General features: G+C 47.9%; 1 long non-coding RNA gene across 1 annotated transcript in view; it reads left to right on the top strand.

Moving 5' to 3' along the window:
- The first annotated feature begins 2067 nt into the window (after positions 1-2067).
- Positions 2068-18787, top strand: part of LOC144761893 (uncharacterized) — a 105754-nt gene continuing 89034 nt past the window's right edge. The window contains exons 1-2 of the long non-coding RNA XR_013595935.1: positions 2068-2307; positions 2704-2781. This is a non-coding gene — a long non-coding RNA (uncharacterized LOC144761893). The remainder of the gene's footprint in view (positions 2308-2703; positions 2782-18787) is intronic.

Below are 18787 nucleotides of genomic sequence, written 5' to 3'. Positions count from 1 at the left end.
CTATGGGCCTGTAGGCCCATAGGAATGCATGGGGAGTTATTCCTTATTTGTGATTAGCAATTTGCTAATCGCAAATAAGGAACATGTAGGAATCGTAATATTTATTGCAATTCCTACATGAATCCCGTTTTGCAAGTCCTTAATAGCGATTCGTTATGAATCGCTATTAGGGGCTCGCAAAACGGGAGAATGATGAATCAGGCTGTTAACACCTTGTCAATTGAGATGGGTGTTGTTTTTCTCCGAATACAACTTCATAGTAACTTATCGTCCTGGAAAGGAGAACAAGAAAGCAGATGCTCTCACTCATCAAACCAGGCCTGTAAGACCCGAGGAAGGGGGGAAGAATCCCATCATTAACCCTCAGAGAATAATCGGAATAACGTCGCTCAAAACGTTCTTCTCGACAAGTGGAAGGACAGGCTGAAAAAAAATGTCGAGTGGAAGATTATCCAAGGTCTTCCAATCCGAAAGAAACAACTCCTGTTACCTATTAATGCCCTAAGAAAACAAGCCTTTTAGTGGTGTCACAATGCGCCTTGTGCTGGTCACAACGGCAAGGAGAAGACTCTGGAAAGGATCCTACCTCAATTCTGGTGGCCCACTGTACGAACCAACGTCACCAAATGGGTAGCTGAGTGTACTGTTTGCAGCCAGATGAAAACACTTCATGGTAGACCAATGGGACTACTACAACCCCTTCCTACTCCAGACAAACCTTTGGAACACATCTCTATGGACTTTGTGGTCGGTATGCCCGCCGACAAAGGGTATACCGTAATATTGGTGGTAGTGAATTTTCTAACCAAAATGGCCCACTTCATTGCTTGCAAGCAGGTGCCCTCTGCTAGCATGTTGGCTCAGTTGTTACTAACCCACGTAGTAAGGTTACATGGGTTACCCAAAGTCATCGTCTCAGGTAGGGCAGGGCAGTTTACAGCCAACTTTTGGAGAGTATGGTGCTCAGCATTAGCTATACAGTCCAACACTTCCACTAGCTTCCACCCTCAAACAGATGGCCAAACAGAGCGAGTGAACCAAACCCTTAAACAATATCTCAGGTGTTACGTAGAGGTCATAATGGAGGCATGGGTTGACAGGCTATGGTTGGCTGAGATAGCTTACAACAGTGCCATCCATAGTTCTACCAGGCATGCCCCTTTTTACAGCACCTATGGGTTCCATCCTAACTTCACACCCTTTCTACATCCTGCTCTTTTCACGTCTGTCCCTGAAGTACATGAGAGAGTGGCTCACATTCACGACACCCTAAGGGATGTGCAGGGCAATTTGAGGGCTTCTAAATCGAGATACAAGACCTATGCAGACAAACACCGGCAGCCAAGACCAGTGTATAAGAAGGGTGATTTTGTATGGCTCTAAACGAAGAACATTAGGTTTAAGCGATATAGCATCTTGAATCCTAAGTACATTCGTCCATACAAAATAATCAAACTGGTCAATCCGGTGGTGGTCAAATTGGCCTTGCCTTCTAGCCTGCGTGTACACCCCACTTTCCACACGTCGTTGGTTAAGCCCTCTCGCTCTAAGGCCAAGGGTGGTCCTGTACCTGTGATGGTCAACAACAAACTTGAACATGAAGTGAGGGGTATTGTGGATTCAAAAATATATCGCACCAAGTTGTGGTACTTGGTTTCTTGGAAGGGCTATGGCAATGAGGAGAACTCTCTGGAGCCTGCTTCTGGGGTTCATGCTCCTCGTTATACTAAATGTTTTCATAACCGCTACCCTCTTAAACCATGTCTATGTCAGTGTTCTTCGGGAGAGGGATGTACTTTTGTGGCCCATAATGGGGGCCGCCCTAGAACACTGCCCTGAGCCATGCACATCGTTGTATCCGGCAGCGCGTGGGAAAGAACTACATGTCCCATGAGGCGCTAGGGCAGGGCGCGGCTGATGTCAGCACACTCCTGCTCATTACTGCATCCGGAGCACAGCGCTGGTGCCGTTGATTCTGAGACTGCCATGTACAGGAGAGGATTGGTTGGGGTGCAGTAGCACCACCCTTCTCGTACTTTGTTGTGCCTGCACTTGCCTCCTGTATCTTTGTACCTCCTTACAATGGAGGATTGTTTACGCTTTGTTTTGGTTAATCGCGTGCAGTCCAGTTGGACGAACCTTCCTACGGTTCTTGCGGGACTGCTGTTGCGATCTCAGGCGACCGGCTGCCCCTCTTCTTTACTTGCCGGTTAGCTGTTAGCTGTGGTTCCTGTTGCGGCGCAGTCCCGTTGGACAATCCTTTCTACGGTTCTTGCGGAACTGCTTGCTAGAGGAATTAAAGGAACAGTGAGTCAGGGGTTAAATACTTCTGTGTGGATATCGCTTTGTTGATAAAAGCGGTAGGCAACCTTCTCGAGTAAGAGGGTTGGCCCGGATTATCCTTTGTAACTCAGCCCTGTTGGATGAACCTTATTCTTGATTCGTGCAGGGCTGTTCTTGCTTTACCTAGGGCATAACGCACATTATCCACTTACTGATCGGTAATGAAGTCAATTGCCGAGGAGTAATACGTGTTACTGTTACTTTGTTTACGGAATTGCTAATCGACTGTTTTGGGAACACGTAATATTTCCTTACCTTGTTGGGATACTTCCATGGTGAGATCAACCTGGGAGATCTGGGTAGTGTTACTGAACTACTGCTGGAATTATATATATATCTTTGTTTCCTTATGTCGCACAGCAGGGGATTGTTGAGCTTTCGCCTGGCCAGCTCCATACAACACCCACCCTGTTGAAAAGAACACTAATAACCCAATGGGTAGGTTTGGAAACCTGTCGTGAATTCAGTGTTTATTGAGCTGTATGAATTGGTACTGATATATCCTGTTACACTCATATGTTCTTGGTGGATGTTCTCCTATGGACTTCAGGCTGCCAGGCATCACTGCGTTATTTTCCTTTACAGGTATATCAGCTTCATATGGAAATGTTAGATACCTTATGATACAGTGTACCTTGTCTCTATATGTAGTGGTGTATGTGTTTTGTCTCATAGTGCCTTGTTCTCGTTACAGCTCTCCCTCCCTGCTGTCCCCATCATTCCCTTCCCTCACCTGATCACTTCAATGTGTCTGTTGTTCTACTCAGACCTTGGGGCTGTCGGGAGGTGGAACCCATTTTAGCATCGTACGATTCTGAGGATTCAAGGACCTGACAACCACCTCCACGGGGCACTAAATTTAGAAATTGGAGGGTCTGTTACGGACCCCCAAGCCCCGGGGACCACCACCTCTCAAGGGCTTCACTCACATTGGGAGGGGGCCGCACAGCTTCCCTCCTGGAGCCCGTGATGGTCCTGGGAACCGCCACCCCTCAGGGCCGGCTCCTTCAGTGTCCCGGGGTGCCCACCCCAGGACACTGCTGTTTGCTTCTCCAGCCCTATCATAGCAAACTTGCTTTGGATTTTTGAAGTGAGAGCAGGGAAACCTGCTTTCTCTTCCAACATCCAAAGCAAATTGCTTTCCCACACGGGGAGCTGCATGTCAGCAGCTCCCCATGTGGAAAAGCAATGCCAGCTCCTGCAGAACGTGGGGAGCCAGCGGGACCATGGGGGAATTGGGGTCCCCCCACGGCCCCCAACGGATAGGGCCGGCCCAGGGTGATGGGATCCCCAGGGCTAGATGCGGCCCCCCTCCCAAAAAAAATATAATAAAAAATAAATAAAGGCCAGCCCCGGGAATGGGGTCCCTGGTGCCAATCGAGGCCTCAGGAGGGGGGCCACGCAGCCCCCTCCATAAAAATAGAAACATATGTGGCCTTGCCCTGGGGGAAGGGGTCCCCGGGGCTATAAGTGACCTGGGAGGGGGGCCATGTGGCCCCCCTCCCCCAAAAATTTTAAAAATAAAAATAAAGGCCGGTCCTGGGGCCAATAGAGGCTTCAGGAGGGGGGCCATGCAGCCCCCTCCTTAAAAAATTAAATGAATGTGGCCATGCCCCGGGGTATGGGGTCCCCGGGGCCAGAATTGGCCACGGGAGGGGGCCCAAGCAGCCTCCTTCCCATTCAGATCTTTTTTTTTAAAGGGGTTAGGCTCCAGGGATGGGGTCCCCAGGGCCCAAAAAAGGAAAAAGAAGAGGGGTACCCTTCTAAAAAAAAGAAATAAAAAAAAAGGTTGGAATCGTGCCGGAGGCCCCCCCCCTCCCAGCAACACTCAGCAAACGTGCCCTGTGGCGTGTTTTAAGTTGGGGAATTAATTCACCATCAATACTGGGGGTCCCTGGGGGCCACTAGCCCACCAGGTACCTCCAGTATGTGCCACAGGGCTGCCTTGCAGAGAGGTGGTCCGAGGGCACGCCCCTTTGAACACCTCTCTGCAAACCAGCTCTGTGGCGCTTACTGGAGGTACCTGGCGGGCTAGTTGGACCCCAGGGACCCTCAGGATTCAAGGGGACTTAATCCCCCAACTCAAAATGTGCCACGGGGCGCTTTTGCACAGTGTGGAAGGGAGGGGGCGGGCCTGCTGTGACATGTGTGCAAAAACTCCCTGTGGCGCGTTTTAAATTGCAGAATTAATTCCCTTTCAATCCTGAGGGTCCCTGGGGGCCAACTAGCCCACCAGGTACCTCCAATAAGCGCCACAGAGCTGCGTTGAAGAGAGGTGGTCCGAGGCCACACCCCTTTTTATACCTCTCTGCAATGCAGCTCTGTGGCTTTTACTGGAGATACCTGGTGGGCTAGTTGGACCCCAGGAACCTTCAGGATTTAAGGGGACTTAATCCCCCAACTTAAAACGAGCCACATGGTGCGTTTGCACAGTAGGGAAGGCAGGGGCCAGGCCTGATGTGACAAGTGCGCAAACACTCTCCATGGCACGTTTTAAGTTGGGGGAGTAAGTCCCCTGGTATCCTGAGGGTCCCTTTGGTCTAACTAGCCCACCAGGTACCTTCAGTAAGCACAAAAGAGTTGCGTTGCAGAGAGTTGAAAAAAGGGGCGTGGCCTCGGACCACCTCTCTGCAAGGCAGCTCTGTGGTGCTTACTGTAGGTACCTGATGGGCTAGTTGGTCCCCAGGGACCCTCAGGATTCAAGGGGACTTAATCCCCCAACTTAAAATACGCCATGGGGCATGTTTGCACACTTGTCACATCAGGCCTCACCCCGTCTCTTCACCACTGTGCAAACAGGCCCTCTGGTGCGTTTTAAGTTGGGGGATTAAGTCCCCTTGAATCCTGAAGGTCCCTTGGGTCCAACTAGCCCACCAGGTATGTCCAGTAAGCGCCACAGAGCTGCGTTGCAGAGAGATGTAAAAAGGGGCATGGCCTTGGACCACCTCTCTGTTACGCAGCTTTGTAGTGCTTACTGGAGGTACCTGGTGGGCTAGTTTGCCCCTCGGGACCCTCAGGATTCAAGGGGAATTAATTTCCCAACTTAAAACCTGCCAGGGGGCACGTTTGCACATTGGTGAAGGGAGGGGGCGAGAATGATGTGACATGTGTATACTTATCCAATCACTCTGCCAAAACCCAAGCACTTATAAATTCACCATGCACTCTCCTTACAGTACTCTAATCATCCAGTCAGTACCCATGCACTCATGCAATGACCCATGCACTAACTCATGCACTGCTACAATACCCTGAGCACTACCCATGCAGTCCAGCCATCGGTCTGTCTGTACCCATGCACTCCTTCAATCACCCAGCCAGCACCATGTACTTATCCAATCACTCCACCAAAACCCAAGCACTTAAAAATTCACCGTGCACTCTCCTTGCAATACTCTAATCTTCCAGTGAGTACCCATGTACTCATGGAATTGCCCAGGCACTAACACATGCACTGCTACAATCCCCTAAGCACTTCCTATGCAGACCTCTAACCACCTACACACTACTGATTCACTCTACCAGTTACCCAGGTAGTACCCATGCACTCCAGAAATCCCTCTGTCGCTACCCATGCACTCCTCCAAACACACAGCCAGCACTATGTACTTATCCAATCACTCCGCCAAAACCCAAGCAGTTATAAAATCACCATGCACTGTTCTTGCAGCACTCTAATCATCCAGTCACTACCCATATACTCATGCAATGACCCAGTCACTAACACATGCACTGCTGCAATCCATTGAAGAATACCCATGCAGTCCAGTAATCTCCCTGGTACTACCTATGCAGTCCTCCAATCACCCGGCCAGTCCTATGTACTTATCCAATGGTTATGTTAATGTTAATGGGACTTTTAGAGCGCGCTGCTACCCTGAGGTGTCCAGGCGCTATGCACTACCTACTAAAGAAGCTGTGGCAAACCCCGTGGGAGGGAGTCAGTTAGCTGAAAAGCCAGGTTTTTAGTCCTTTACTAAATGACAGCAACTCTGTCGAATTCCTTAGGGAAAAAGGAAGGCAGTTCCAAGCTTTAGCGGCGCAATGCCGGAAGCTCCTGCCGCCCCAGTTCTGTTTATTGAAGCAGGGAAGTGAGACTTGTTTAGCCTGCATGGAGGGTAGGGCTCTTCCCGGGACATACCATTGAATGGATTGCTTAAGAAAGTCAGGGCCAAGACCATTAAGAGCCTTAAAGACTAAGCACATGGCCTTGAACTGGATCCGGGATTTAACAGGAAGCCAGTGGAGGGCTTTAAGTCCTACCCTAACCGAAGCAAACTTAGGAGTCCCCAATAGCAATCTGGCTGCCGCATTCTGCACAGTCTGGAGCCTGGCCAATTGTATCTTCTGGATGTTGATGAAGAGGCCGTTGCAATAGTCCAGATGTTTGCAACCAACGCCAAAACCCAAGCACTTATAAATTCACCATGCACTCTCCTCGCAGTACTCTAATCATCCAGTCACTACCCATGTAGTCATGCAATGATCCAGGCACTAACACATGCACTACTACAATCTCTGTATACTACCCATGCAGTCCTCTAACCACCTACACACTTGCTCCTTCAATTCCCCAGGTAGTACCCATGCAGTCTCGCAATCACACTGTCACTCACTGTGAACTCCTCCAGTCACCCAACCACTACCACTTAATATTCCAAACACTCCTCCAATACCCAAGCACTTATAAATTTACCATGCCCTCTCCTTGCAATACCTTTCAAATCCTTGAGGACTACCGATGCAGTCCAGTAATCTCCCTGGTACTATCTATGCAGTCCTCCAATCACCCAGCCAATTCTATGTGCTTATCCAATCACTGCGCCAAAACCCAAGCACTTATAAAATCACCATGCACTCTCCTTGTAACACTCTAATAATCAAGTCACTACTGATGTACTCATGCAATGACCCAGGCATTAACCCATGGCAAATACAGAGAAGGTCATGGTAATCACAGGGGTGCCACAACGCATAGTGTTCCCTAGTGTACGTAAGTGTTTTCACTGTATTCTAAGTGTCTTTTAGCATAGCACTGGCTCTAGGCATGGTTATTCTGGACTTCTGTTGCCTCTTTCTGCATTTGTCATGCTTCTTTCTGCGCTTTTCTTTCTCTTTCTTCACATTGTCCTACTTTTGTAGGCATAGTTAGAAATGAGTATTTAAGAAACCTTAGAAATTCACTGAAAAAACCATAGGTTTCAGGGACGTTATAGTTAGTTGGAGATTTCACTAGTAGAAAACCATAGATATTCAGCCGTTATAGTTAGTAGACCTAACTATAACTTGCGCCCCCGCAATGCACTGCTGATGATGTCACATATTACATCACTCATGACATGCTCAGTGACATCACTGGTGACATCACTGATGACATCATCACCGTGATCATCTGATGCACCTCCTTATACCCTAATAAAACCTTTGATACACCCACTCTAAAATACAGACCACCAATATAGAAACCATAGACAGACCAATAGCAGTTAGTTCATACCTGCTCAGTGATTCATACATCTACACACACAAACACCCACTAACCCATACTGTCACTCATACACACAGTCATTCATCGATACAGCCACTGATATATCCAATCATACACCCATATAGACACTCACACACTGCCACTCACCCAAAGAGTTACTTATACACCTGGTCAGTCATGCAAAGTAACTATCACACATCCATGTCCTTGCTTATACAGTCATACACACACCACCACACGTATTTATACATATACTAACATATACGTACTCTCTTAAACAGTCACTCATAGAAACACACACTCATCCATACAGATATTCTTGCAATCACTCACTCTCACATATAGTCATTTATATACTCCAACACTCACATATACTGCTTTAAAACATATGTAGTTACTCACACATGCACCACTGAAACATCCATTCACTCACCCACCCATACAGCTGTTTCCATATGCACTCTTGAACCCATATAGCCAGTGAAACAACCACTCACATATCTATGCACAGAATCACACACACCCCACCCACCCACAAAGACACTCAGGCACCCATACAGATATTCAGACAACCAATAAATAACCCATATAGACACTCATGTCGCTACTCACCAAGCCATGCAGCCGCTTACACACCAACTAACAGACTAACAAAGACATTCACACAGTTTAGTCACTAACCCAGGCATTTAGTAAGACACATTTAATCACTCACGTATACAGTCAATCAACACCTACTAAATCAGCCATTCAGACACTCATATACCCACTCATACTGCAATACACCATGGCATATATATATATATAAAACATATTTTCATACTTTACAGAAACAGAAATTCACTAGATGATATCATCAGTGATGTCATTTGAGATGTCATGAGTGCTATCATCAGTGATATCACTGAGCATGTCATGAGTGATGTAATATGTGACGTCATCAGAAGTACATTGAGGAGGAGCGAGTTATAGTTAGGTCTACTAAGTATAACGGCCAAATTTCTATGGTATTGTATGAGTGAAATCTCCAACTAACTATAACATCCCTGAAACCTATGGTTTTTTCAGTAAATATATAGATAGATATAGATATATATTTCCAAGTGTGTTTAACAGAAACTAAAAGGTTGCAAGTATAAATATGTAAAGATGGTACAGTATAAACAAGGTGGGCATAGACTTGAAAAGAAATATAAGCAAAAGATGTACCAGTGCAGCATGTGTACATTCTTCAGTGGTAATGTGATTACTTTACACTTAAGTTTTATTTTTGTGACAAGCCAGCTTCTTCCTACAAAAAGGTTTAATTGAAAAATAAATATTAATTCTAAACTTGCATTAACAGTATAATTCATCTCTTTTGGCAATCCAGATGACTTTATGTAAAACACATTTATTAATAGTGATAAAACACTGACTATTACTACAGTGTGTTTTTATGCTAAATGACACACAAATTGCATTACTGCCTAGTGAAAATGTATACCTTATAATAAGGTAATCTAGGAAAACGTTCATCATACATAGTCTGCCCTGTTTTCAGGGTTCAGGTTTTGTGGATTTTGGTGGTGTTTTCTCAGTGTTTACCAAACCTTTTCAAATCAATGCTTATCAGTGTTTATTCAACTGACTAACTCTACCAATTTTTTTAAACTGTTTTCCATGCTATTTTTTTGCAGTGATTGATATTGTTATCTAAGACACTTTAATAGCTTCACAGTGTCATGTGTGTGCCTCTGAAAGTTCAAGCATGGGCAGCTGGAAAAACAAACAAAATTATCACAACTTTGTGGAGGGCAGGCACTTTTTTGGAAAGCAAAACACAACTTCTGCTCAAGCAAAACATGTACCCTTGGCTACCAACATATGGGTGGATCAACATCCCGTCTCTAGTGATACCCACATAATTGCCTGGCGACAGCTGCGCTGTAATGTCAGACCATGAAAACAGAGAAAGAAAGAAATCAAACAGTTGGAGAACAAAGGGAGCTATTTTTTCAGAGGATGCACAGAATGTGCACAACCAAAATCCTGTCATTCAAGGTGAATGGAGAAAATGGCTGAAGTGCCCCATACTGAATACTGTGGTGGGCGGAATCAAAATGAGAATGGCAATTTTCTAATTAATGGCTGAAGGTTGCTAACCAACAGGTCCTATTATGTATCTATATATGTCACTAGTTTTAGATAGGAATTCTTTGAAAAACAGTAGTGAGGTGCAATCCTAAGGCTGTTGCACAGGCAGTGGCTGCCCTGTAGGTAAGTGCGGTTACAGAAGTGACAAACGTTGTAATAGGGAAAATAAATAAAACCACTTATCTTGCGCTGCTGCATCGCTGAGTCGGTAAGTGATTTTATTTATTTTATTTTCCCTATTCTGTCCTTTGTCTCTAAAAACCCCTACCCCACCTCCTCCCTGCCTCTGCCCCTTACCTGCCCACGCTGCCACTGCTCAAAAGACCAGATTTATTAGGTGCACAAAGAAGCAGGCAAGTAGGCATTAAAACTGAAGGAGTGAAAAATGCCTAAATGTAAAGGTATGCCTATGATTAACCAGATCTATTAGCATTTGGTGATTTACAAACATCTTTCAGAATGCAGCAACGGTCTTGCTAGGATAGTTTGCCGCATTACATTTTTGCTTCTGCCATATTTAAGCACCTACGCGTATTTAGTGAATCTTCATGACATCTGCTTTAGGAGCACGTGTTTCCCTTATTTAATGTTTAATATACAAAAGAGGAACGCAGTTTAGTCATAAATTGAAAGAGCCTAATATTTGATTGTTATACAACTTCAACTACAGATAGAGAGAAAGTCAACTAGCTTAGTTTCTGGATAGCAAATGTGGGTCCCTCTACCTTATATTATCTGAAATGCCACTGGCTATTGAAATAGTTGTTCTCATTTAAAGCGATAATCCAAATCTGCCAGGTGGAACTCTGATTGATTATCTCTTTATTAAACAACCTAAATGCAAAAAAATTGCCAAGTGCTTTAATGGGGTTTCAGATTACACTCACCCAAGGCGACCCTTGACCTTCTGGTAGGTAGCTCCCCTCCTGCTGCAGCTCCGCCACTGTAGGGACGCCGCGTATGCCTCCTGACTAGCCTGGCTGTTCCTCCTGCTGCCTGTGATTGCCACCCTTCTGTGTTTGTGTCTCCAGCCCAGCCTGCTCGTCCTTGCTCCAGCCCGTTTCTCGCCACCCACCCGGGCCTGTGACTCCGGTCCTTTCCACCGTTCCCCTCCCTCCTCCCTTTTCTCTTCTGTACCCCCCCTTGCGAAGCGCTCCTCGCTCTGTTTTCCCGTCGCTGCCCCGTCCTGCGGCCCGACCCCCCGCTCCCCATTCGCTGTTCCCCTGCTTCCCCCGCCTCCCAGCTGAGCTGCCCTCACCACTCCCACATTTATGGCGGCCGATGCGAGGCTGCGCGCAGCGGGGGCGCCGCTGGCGCGCCGAAGACGCACCTAAGGCAAGCCCGTTTGAGCCTGTCCGTGCCTGGACCGCGCCCAGTGCCACGACCCCTGGATCACACACAATCCAGGCTGCCCGCATATGATATGACGCCAACACCCTCATCGCACTCAACCTAGGACGACCCTCCAGTTGCCACAAGCCCGCCCCTACGCGCACCCACGGCCCTTTCACCTGCCAGAACTACAGCTTCTCCTGCATCGTAGACGCCAAGACACCCGACACAAAGGAACTCAACCAACTCCGCTGCATCCTGCTCAACACCCGCTCCGCAAGCAAACACGCCATCGAGCTCTGGGACCTGCTTGACTCCACATCGCCTGACATCACCTTCCTGACCGAGACCTGGATGAACGAAGCATCCGCCCCAGACATCGTAGTGGCCATCCCCGACGAATACAAGATCACCCGCAGAGACCGCACCAATGGTGTCGGAGGGGATGATTAATTAGGGGCAGGAGGGGCCAGGGGTCTGGAGCAGCAGCTCAGAAGCCGCGCTGGGGAGACCGTGAGAGAGAACTAAGGGAAATGGCACACCTTAATTTGTAACCGGTGCTCCTGGAACGCTTGCTCTAAAAACAGGAAAAAACATATATATGAGCTTTTGGAGACTGAAGCTTGAGAGTTGTACAATTTATTTGAAGACACAGCTTCTAGAAATAATCAATGATAACATAAAAACCACGTAGTACTTGGCCCTGTACCCAGCATTCTCTTGAAAGTCACATGGGCCAGTTTGAGTTTTACAAAGTACAGTTTAGAGCTGCCATGAGAGAGGCTTTGCTTTAAGTACACTTTTGAGCTGAGGCAGATTGCATAGAAAAGGTTTAGAAAAGGTTAAGCACATTATTGGGCACACTCACTCACCACTGCATGTATGATATCCTGAAAGTACACATTTAAACACCCTAAATGCAGTGGAGATAAAACAATGTCAGAGAAAACATAACATTTCAAATAGCGTAATATAACTTTAAATGTAAAGAGGAAAAAGCATTTCATAACAGCAGAATATACAATGGAGGAGCAGAATCTAAGTACATGAAACCTAAGTACATAAAACAAGGGCTATCTCGAGTAACCCCTGGGAAAAACTCCTGTCAGACACTCAAGTGCAGACGCGGAGTAGTTCAACGATACTCTGGCGGACCAGCCTTTTATATTGTTCAGGGGTGAGGGGCCTATGGTCACGCTATATCACGTCACCTCGAACCACATATCCTTCTGTCGCCTCTCACGCCCCTGTCTGGTGACTTTCCCATCATTGGTGTAAATGTGACTACCTTCTCGTAATTGTGTGGCACATACGTTAGCCTAGACTGAGTTCCTGCCATTCTGACTGGAAGTTTGTCATTAATCAGAAATGTGTTATTGTTGCTTCGAAAGGGTTCTATTCATGTGTCAATCAGGCAGTTTGCGATAATATTTCGCCACAATTATCCTCAGTTTCTCGGATATCTTGCTTGACGTAGTTGCTGTGCGAGCTTCCCTTATTCTATTCATGGCTTAGGTGGGGGACGTGGGGTATGTTGCAAGATTTATTGAGGAACTTGACTTCTACAGCTTGTGGGAAATATACAATGAGGTGGGGCCTGGTAGGGGTGCGGGTCCTTGCAGACAAGAGCAGCTGGGTGAAGCTCGGGTCAGACCTGATTTCTGCTTCTGCTTAAGCTAAGAGAAAATGGCAGTGCTCAGGGCAACGTAACTGAGGCCTGTAACTTCTAAACAGCAGGGCCTACACAGGGGTCATGTTGTGCAGGTGATAGGTGTGTCCTTGGATAGCTATGCAGGTAAAAATTCACCCTCCAACATTCCCCCCTCTGGTTCAAATTATTGAACCAATCAACATCTCGAACATCATACGAACTGCATACTTAGCTGGAGATGGGGGAAGTGGCCAGGGCGAGTTATAAAGAAGTAGCTCCTAAATCCTCACCTGGTCCTCCTAATCTCAGGGCTTTTCGCTACTTACTACACTACCTACTGACTGAAGTGTAAGTTGTGTGTTATCAGTGGGGGATGTATACGTTGGCACTGGGAGGCACACTTTCACTAGATGCAATGTAGATGCCCTTATCTCAGTACCCTGTGTGAGTGGGATTCCCAATAAGTCCCACGCTCTAGATATTAGGGAAATTTCGCTTCTGTTATATTTTCTATGAGTTTGTTCGCTCACGTTCTGCACTGATACAATTTTATTGTCTAATATGTGTAGAACTACCTCAACTATTTGTTGTCCACTATAGCTCATGTATGTACCGGACATCTGGCTGACTTCCTGTCAGTTGTTTTCGGGAGTGGGGCAGTTTACCACAAGCACGATGCTTCTGTGATGACTGATTACCTCCTACACTCATGTAACCTATTCATTAGCGTGGAATGCAGTTAAAAAAAGAAACATTCTTATTTAGTCTAAACGATCTGTAGCAAAAAATAAAATAACGCAGAGCACTTCCCTGAGACTTCCCTCGCAAAGCCTGCAGTGCTTTGTGGAGGGAAGGGGAAATCCTGTATTGCCAGGTGGGCACACAGGGGAGCAGCAGCAAGAAGAAAAGGAAACAATATGTCAGTGTGACAGCCGTGGCGCTTGAAATGCTGTAGCTTATAGACTTTCTTCAGTTAGTCAGTGGCAGATCAACGTACATGGGATACACCAAAATACATTTACAATCTCCCTAGTTATTGGATCTCGCTAAAACATAACCCAGTTTTCAAACGATGGCCACAAAATATATTAGCAGCATATATATATATCAATAGTATACTCTTGCTATGGTCAGCCTCTGTGCTAGCCAGTGACTCCTAACAAAAGAGACCATGAAAACAGTAAGGATCACACAAGAGTTCTTGTTCTATGAACCTAAATACATTCACCATTAAACACTAGGTGCTAACATGCAGGTCTGTGTTTAAACAGGTATCTAATAAGAGCATAAGTAAAATGCAAACATTTCAACAATTATATTACAAAAATCACGCTCTATGGCCACTAGAGTGTGCTAGAGTATCCTTTATACATATGGGGTGCACCAACAATAATTAAAAAACCACTTTTAGCTTGGCAAAAATATAAAGCCTACAATATGAGTAAATAAGCTTGCTAGTCCCGCACAGAACTCTTCCCTGGACATACAGCAGGGGATATCACCGCTAAATTAAGGAAAGATCAAAGGTCACGGTAGCTAATCGGACCTGCTGAAATTCCTTCTTTCTCATGGACTACTGACATGAGAGATTTCCTCGTCTCTGTCGCTCCTAACAGAGGATCACTTGCACGAATATATCGAAAAGATGCCAGACGCAACTCTTCCTTCCCTGTAACTTCAGAGGTTCCCTTTAAGCAGTAAGATGTATAATTCACCTTCACTCTTCCTTGACACCCTATTGTAGGTGTATCAAAGGCCCTCCCCCAGAGAGGAGGCTCCACCATAAGCTGAGAGACCTGCCACGTGCGGCTCTCCTTCCCTGTATTCTATATGCAACAGGGGCTCCCTTTAACCGCTAAATAAATGCTGAATAAAAAGCTAAAAATAAGGATGACAAACACAATCCTACTTTGTATTTACACGAGGCTTAGCAATAACATGCGACTATTCACAAAGCAAAGAGGAACACATGAATCTCAGTTTTCACCTAACTGTCAGGTTCAGTCTCCACATGGCACACAATCCCTTCCTCTGCGTGGAATCATATAACAAGGTTAACAGACAGGAAGCCTGGACCATTGGCAGAAGCACTGCTGCACTACAACACTGAACACCATTCGGCCGCACCCAAGAGAGAGACAGCGCAGCGGCGGGCAGACACAATAATATGTATGCTTACCCCTCAGCGCTGAGGTCTCCTCACAATGGCTCAGCAGGACGGTTGCGCAGGATCGTCTAGCAGTTTAGTACTTCCTCCTTAGGACCCAGCTGCATCCTGTCAGTGTAACTCCTTATTATCGCGTGAGGTCACCAAAATGTCGGAGGGGATGATTAATTAGGGGCAGGAGGGGCCAGGGGTCTGGAGCAGCAGCTCAGAAGCCGCGCTGGGGAGACCGTGAGAGAGAACTAAGGGAAATGGCACACCTTAATTTGTAACCGGTGCTCCTGGAACGCTTGCTCTAAAAACAGGAAAAAACATATATATGAGCTTTTGGAGACTGAAGCTTGAGAGTTGTACAATTTATTTGAAGACACAGCTTCTAGAAATAATCAATGATAACATAAAACAACATTTTTACCTGCATAGCTATCCAAGGACACACCTATCACCTGCACAACATGACCCCTGTGTAGGCCCTGCTGTTTAGAAGTTACAGGCCTCAGTTACGTTGCCCTGAGCACTGCCAACAACGGCGTCGGCGGAGGAATCGCCATCATCCACAAGGACACCATCAGGATATCCACCAACACCACCGACACCCTCAACACCACCGAACACATGCACTTCCAGATCCACACGGACTCCAAGGCCACCCGGAGAGGCACCCTCATCTATAGACCACCAGGACCCCGCCCCCAATTCTGCAACTCCATCGCCGACTTCATCAGCACGCACGCACTGACCTCCACCGACTACATCCTCCTCGGTGACCTGAACTACCACCTGGAAAACAACAACGACAGCAACTCCTCCACCCTGAACAACAACCTCGCCACCCTCGGACTGAAACAGATCGTCACGACACCGACCCACATCGCCGGCCACACGCTTGATGCAATCTTCTCCTCCAGTCCCCATGTCACCTTCAGCCACGCCTCCGAACTCACCTGGACCTACCACCACTGCGTCCACTTCACCGTCCAGAAACCCGTCTCACACCACCGCACCCTACAGATCTATCGAGGTCACTGTAGCAAAATCACCAAGGAACAACTACAAACTCACCTCGCACTCAACCCCCCGACCAACCCCACCAACCTCAAGGAGGGGGCCCGCACCCTCAGACTCTGGATGGAGGAGTGCGCCAACACCTTAGCCCCGACAAAACAACACGCCCACAAAGATACCAGTCAGAGAGCCAGCTGGTTTACCCCGGAGCTCCTAGCCTCCAAGCGCACCTGTCGGAGACTGGAAAACACCTGGCACAAGGAGAAAACACACGACAGCCACGAAGCTCTCAAACACGCCACCTGCAACCACCACCACCTCATCAGGACCACCAAGAAAGCCGCCTTCAAGAACCGCCTCGACAACAACGCACACAACAGCATGGAGCTCTTCAATATCGTGAAGGAATTCTCCAACCCCAACTCCTGCACCAACGACATCCCCCGTCACAAGCCCTGTGCGACGCCCTCGCTGCCTTCTTCCACCGCAAGATCACCGTCATTCACGACAGCTTCAATCCTCAAACGGACCCCGCCAACCTCACCACCCCGGCCCCACCCATACCCACCGACCACGACCACCTCACCGCTTGGACCAGCGTAACCACCAAGGACACGAGAAAAACAATGAGCTCCATCCACTCAGGCGCCCCGTCCGACCCTCTTCCCCACCACATCATCAACAAGGCCGACTACGCCATCGCTCCCCACCTGTGCAACATCATCAACCTCTCATTCAAGACCGCCACCTTCCCTGAGAGCTGGAAACACGCCGAGATTAACGCCCTACTGAAGAAACCCAAGGCGGACCCGAGCGACCTTAAGAACTTCCGGCCCATCTCCCTTCTTCCGTTCCTGGCTAAGGTCATCGAAAACATCGTCAACACCCAGCTCACACGCTACCTAGAAGAAAACAACATCCTCGACCCCTCCCAGTCAGGCTTCCGCAAGAACCACAGCACCGAGACCGCCCTCATCGCCGCCACAGACGACATCAGACTCATGCTCGACAACGGTGAGACAGCGGCCCTCATCCTCCTAGACCTCTCCACTGCCTTTGACACCGTCTGCCATCACACACTACGCACACACCTCTACGATGCAGGGATCCGTGACAAGGCCCTGGACTGGATCACCTCCTTCCTCTCCGACAGAACCCAAAGAGTCCGCCTCCCCCCGTTCCACTCCGAAGTCACCAAGACAATCTGTGGTGTCCCGCAAGGATCATCCCTCAGCCCAACGCTCTTCAACATCTACATGGCCCCACTCGCACGCATCGCCAGACTCCACGACCTCAACATTATCTCCTACGCTGACGACACCCAGCTGTTCCTCTCCCTCACCAACGTACCCCTCACCGCCAAAGCCAACCTCCACCGCGGTATGAAGGCGGTCGCCGACTGGATGGAAGAAAGCCGACTCTAACTCAGCACAGACAAGACAGACATCCCCATCCTCGGGCCCAACCCCTCAGCCTGGGACGACTCCTGGTGGCCCACCTCCCTGGGCACCGCCCCCACACCGACCATCCACGCGTGCAACCTGGGAGTCATCCTCGACTCGAAACTCACCATGACCAACCAGATCAACACAGTCTCCTCAACCTGCTTCCACACCCTCCGCATGCTCCGCAAGATCTACAGATGAATCCCTACAGACACACGAAAGACCGTCACACATGCCCTCATCAGCAGCAGGCTTGACTACGGCAGCGCCCTCTACACCGGAGCCCCAGCCAAACTCCTCAGCAGACTCCAAAGAATCCAGAACGCCTCTGCACGCCTGATCCTCGCCATCCCCTGCCGAGACCACATCACCCCCCACCTGAGAAACCTGCACTGGCTCCCCATCGACAGAAGAATCACCTTCAAGCTCCTTACCCACGCACACAAGGCACTCCACAACACCGGCCCGGCATACCTCAACAACCTACTATCATTCTACGCACCCAACAGGAGACTCCGCTCCGCCGATCTCTCCCTGGCCGCCGTCCCACGCATCCACAGAACCACCGCCGGAGGCAGGTCCTTCTCCTACCGCGCCGCCAAGACATGGAACTCCCTCCCTCTCCACCTACGGCAGACAGAGGACCCTCAGACCTTCAGGAGACTACTCAAGACCTGGCTCTTCGACTACTAGCTGCAGCCCCCCTCCCCCCAGCGCCTTGGGACCCTCGCGGGTATGTAGCGCGCTTTATAAATTGCTTGATTGATTGATTGATTGACCCAAGGCACACGGGATGAAGCAGAGAGGTAGAGCAGTACTGCCTGTCCAAATCACAAAGCGGCAACAGTAAAGGCAAAGAACCAGTAATTGCTCAATAAAATTACGAGGGAGAACAAGGATAATAAGCTGCAGCAAATTTGAATGGAAGTGTGAACAAAAGATGGAAGAAAATCTGCAGGACTCAGTTAGATCAGGCATTGACGATAAGTCAGGAGGGCAAAGATCCTGGGTGGTTATATGAGTCATGCATCCGGTTCTATTCCCTTTTCACAAGATGTTCATTTCCTTACCAAGGAAAAAGACAGGTCAGTTATCAGAAACATAAGAAATCCTTTCTGACAAAAAGACTTAGACAGACTTTTTTCTAAAAGGAGCTCAGGGAACCTTACTTTTTTTATTTCAAAACTTAATTCGGGAAGTACAAGCACCATACCGGTTATGCA

Source organism: Lissotriton helveticus, chromosome 6, assembly GCF_964261635.1.
Source record: "Lissotriton helveticus chromosome 6, aLisHel1.1, whole genome shotgun sequence".
In the NCBI taxonomy this organism is placed as follows: Eukaryota; Metazoa; Chordata; class Amphibia; order Caudata; family Salamandridae; genus Lissotriton; species Lissotriton helveticus.
This window is presented reverse-complemented; position numbering and strand designations above follow the sequence as displayed.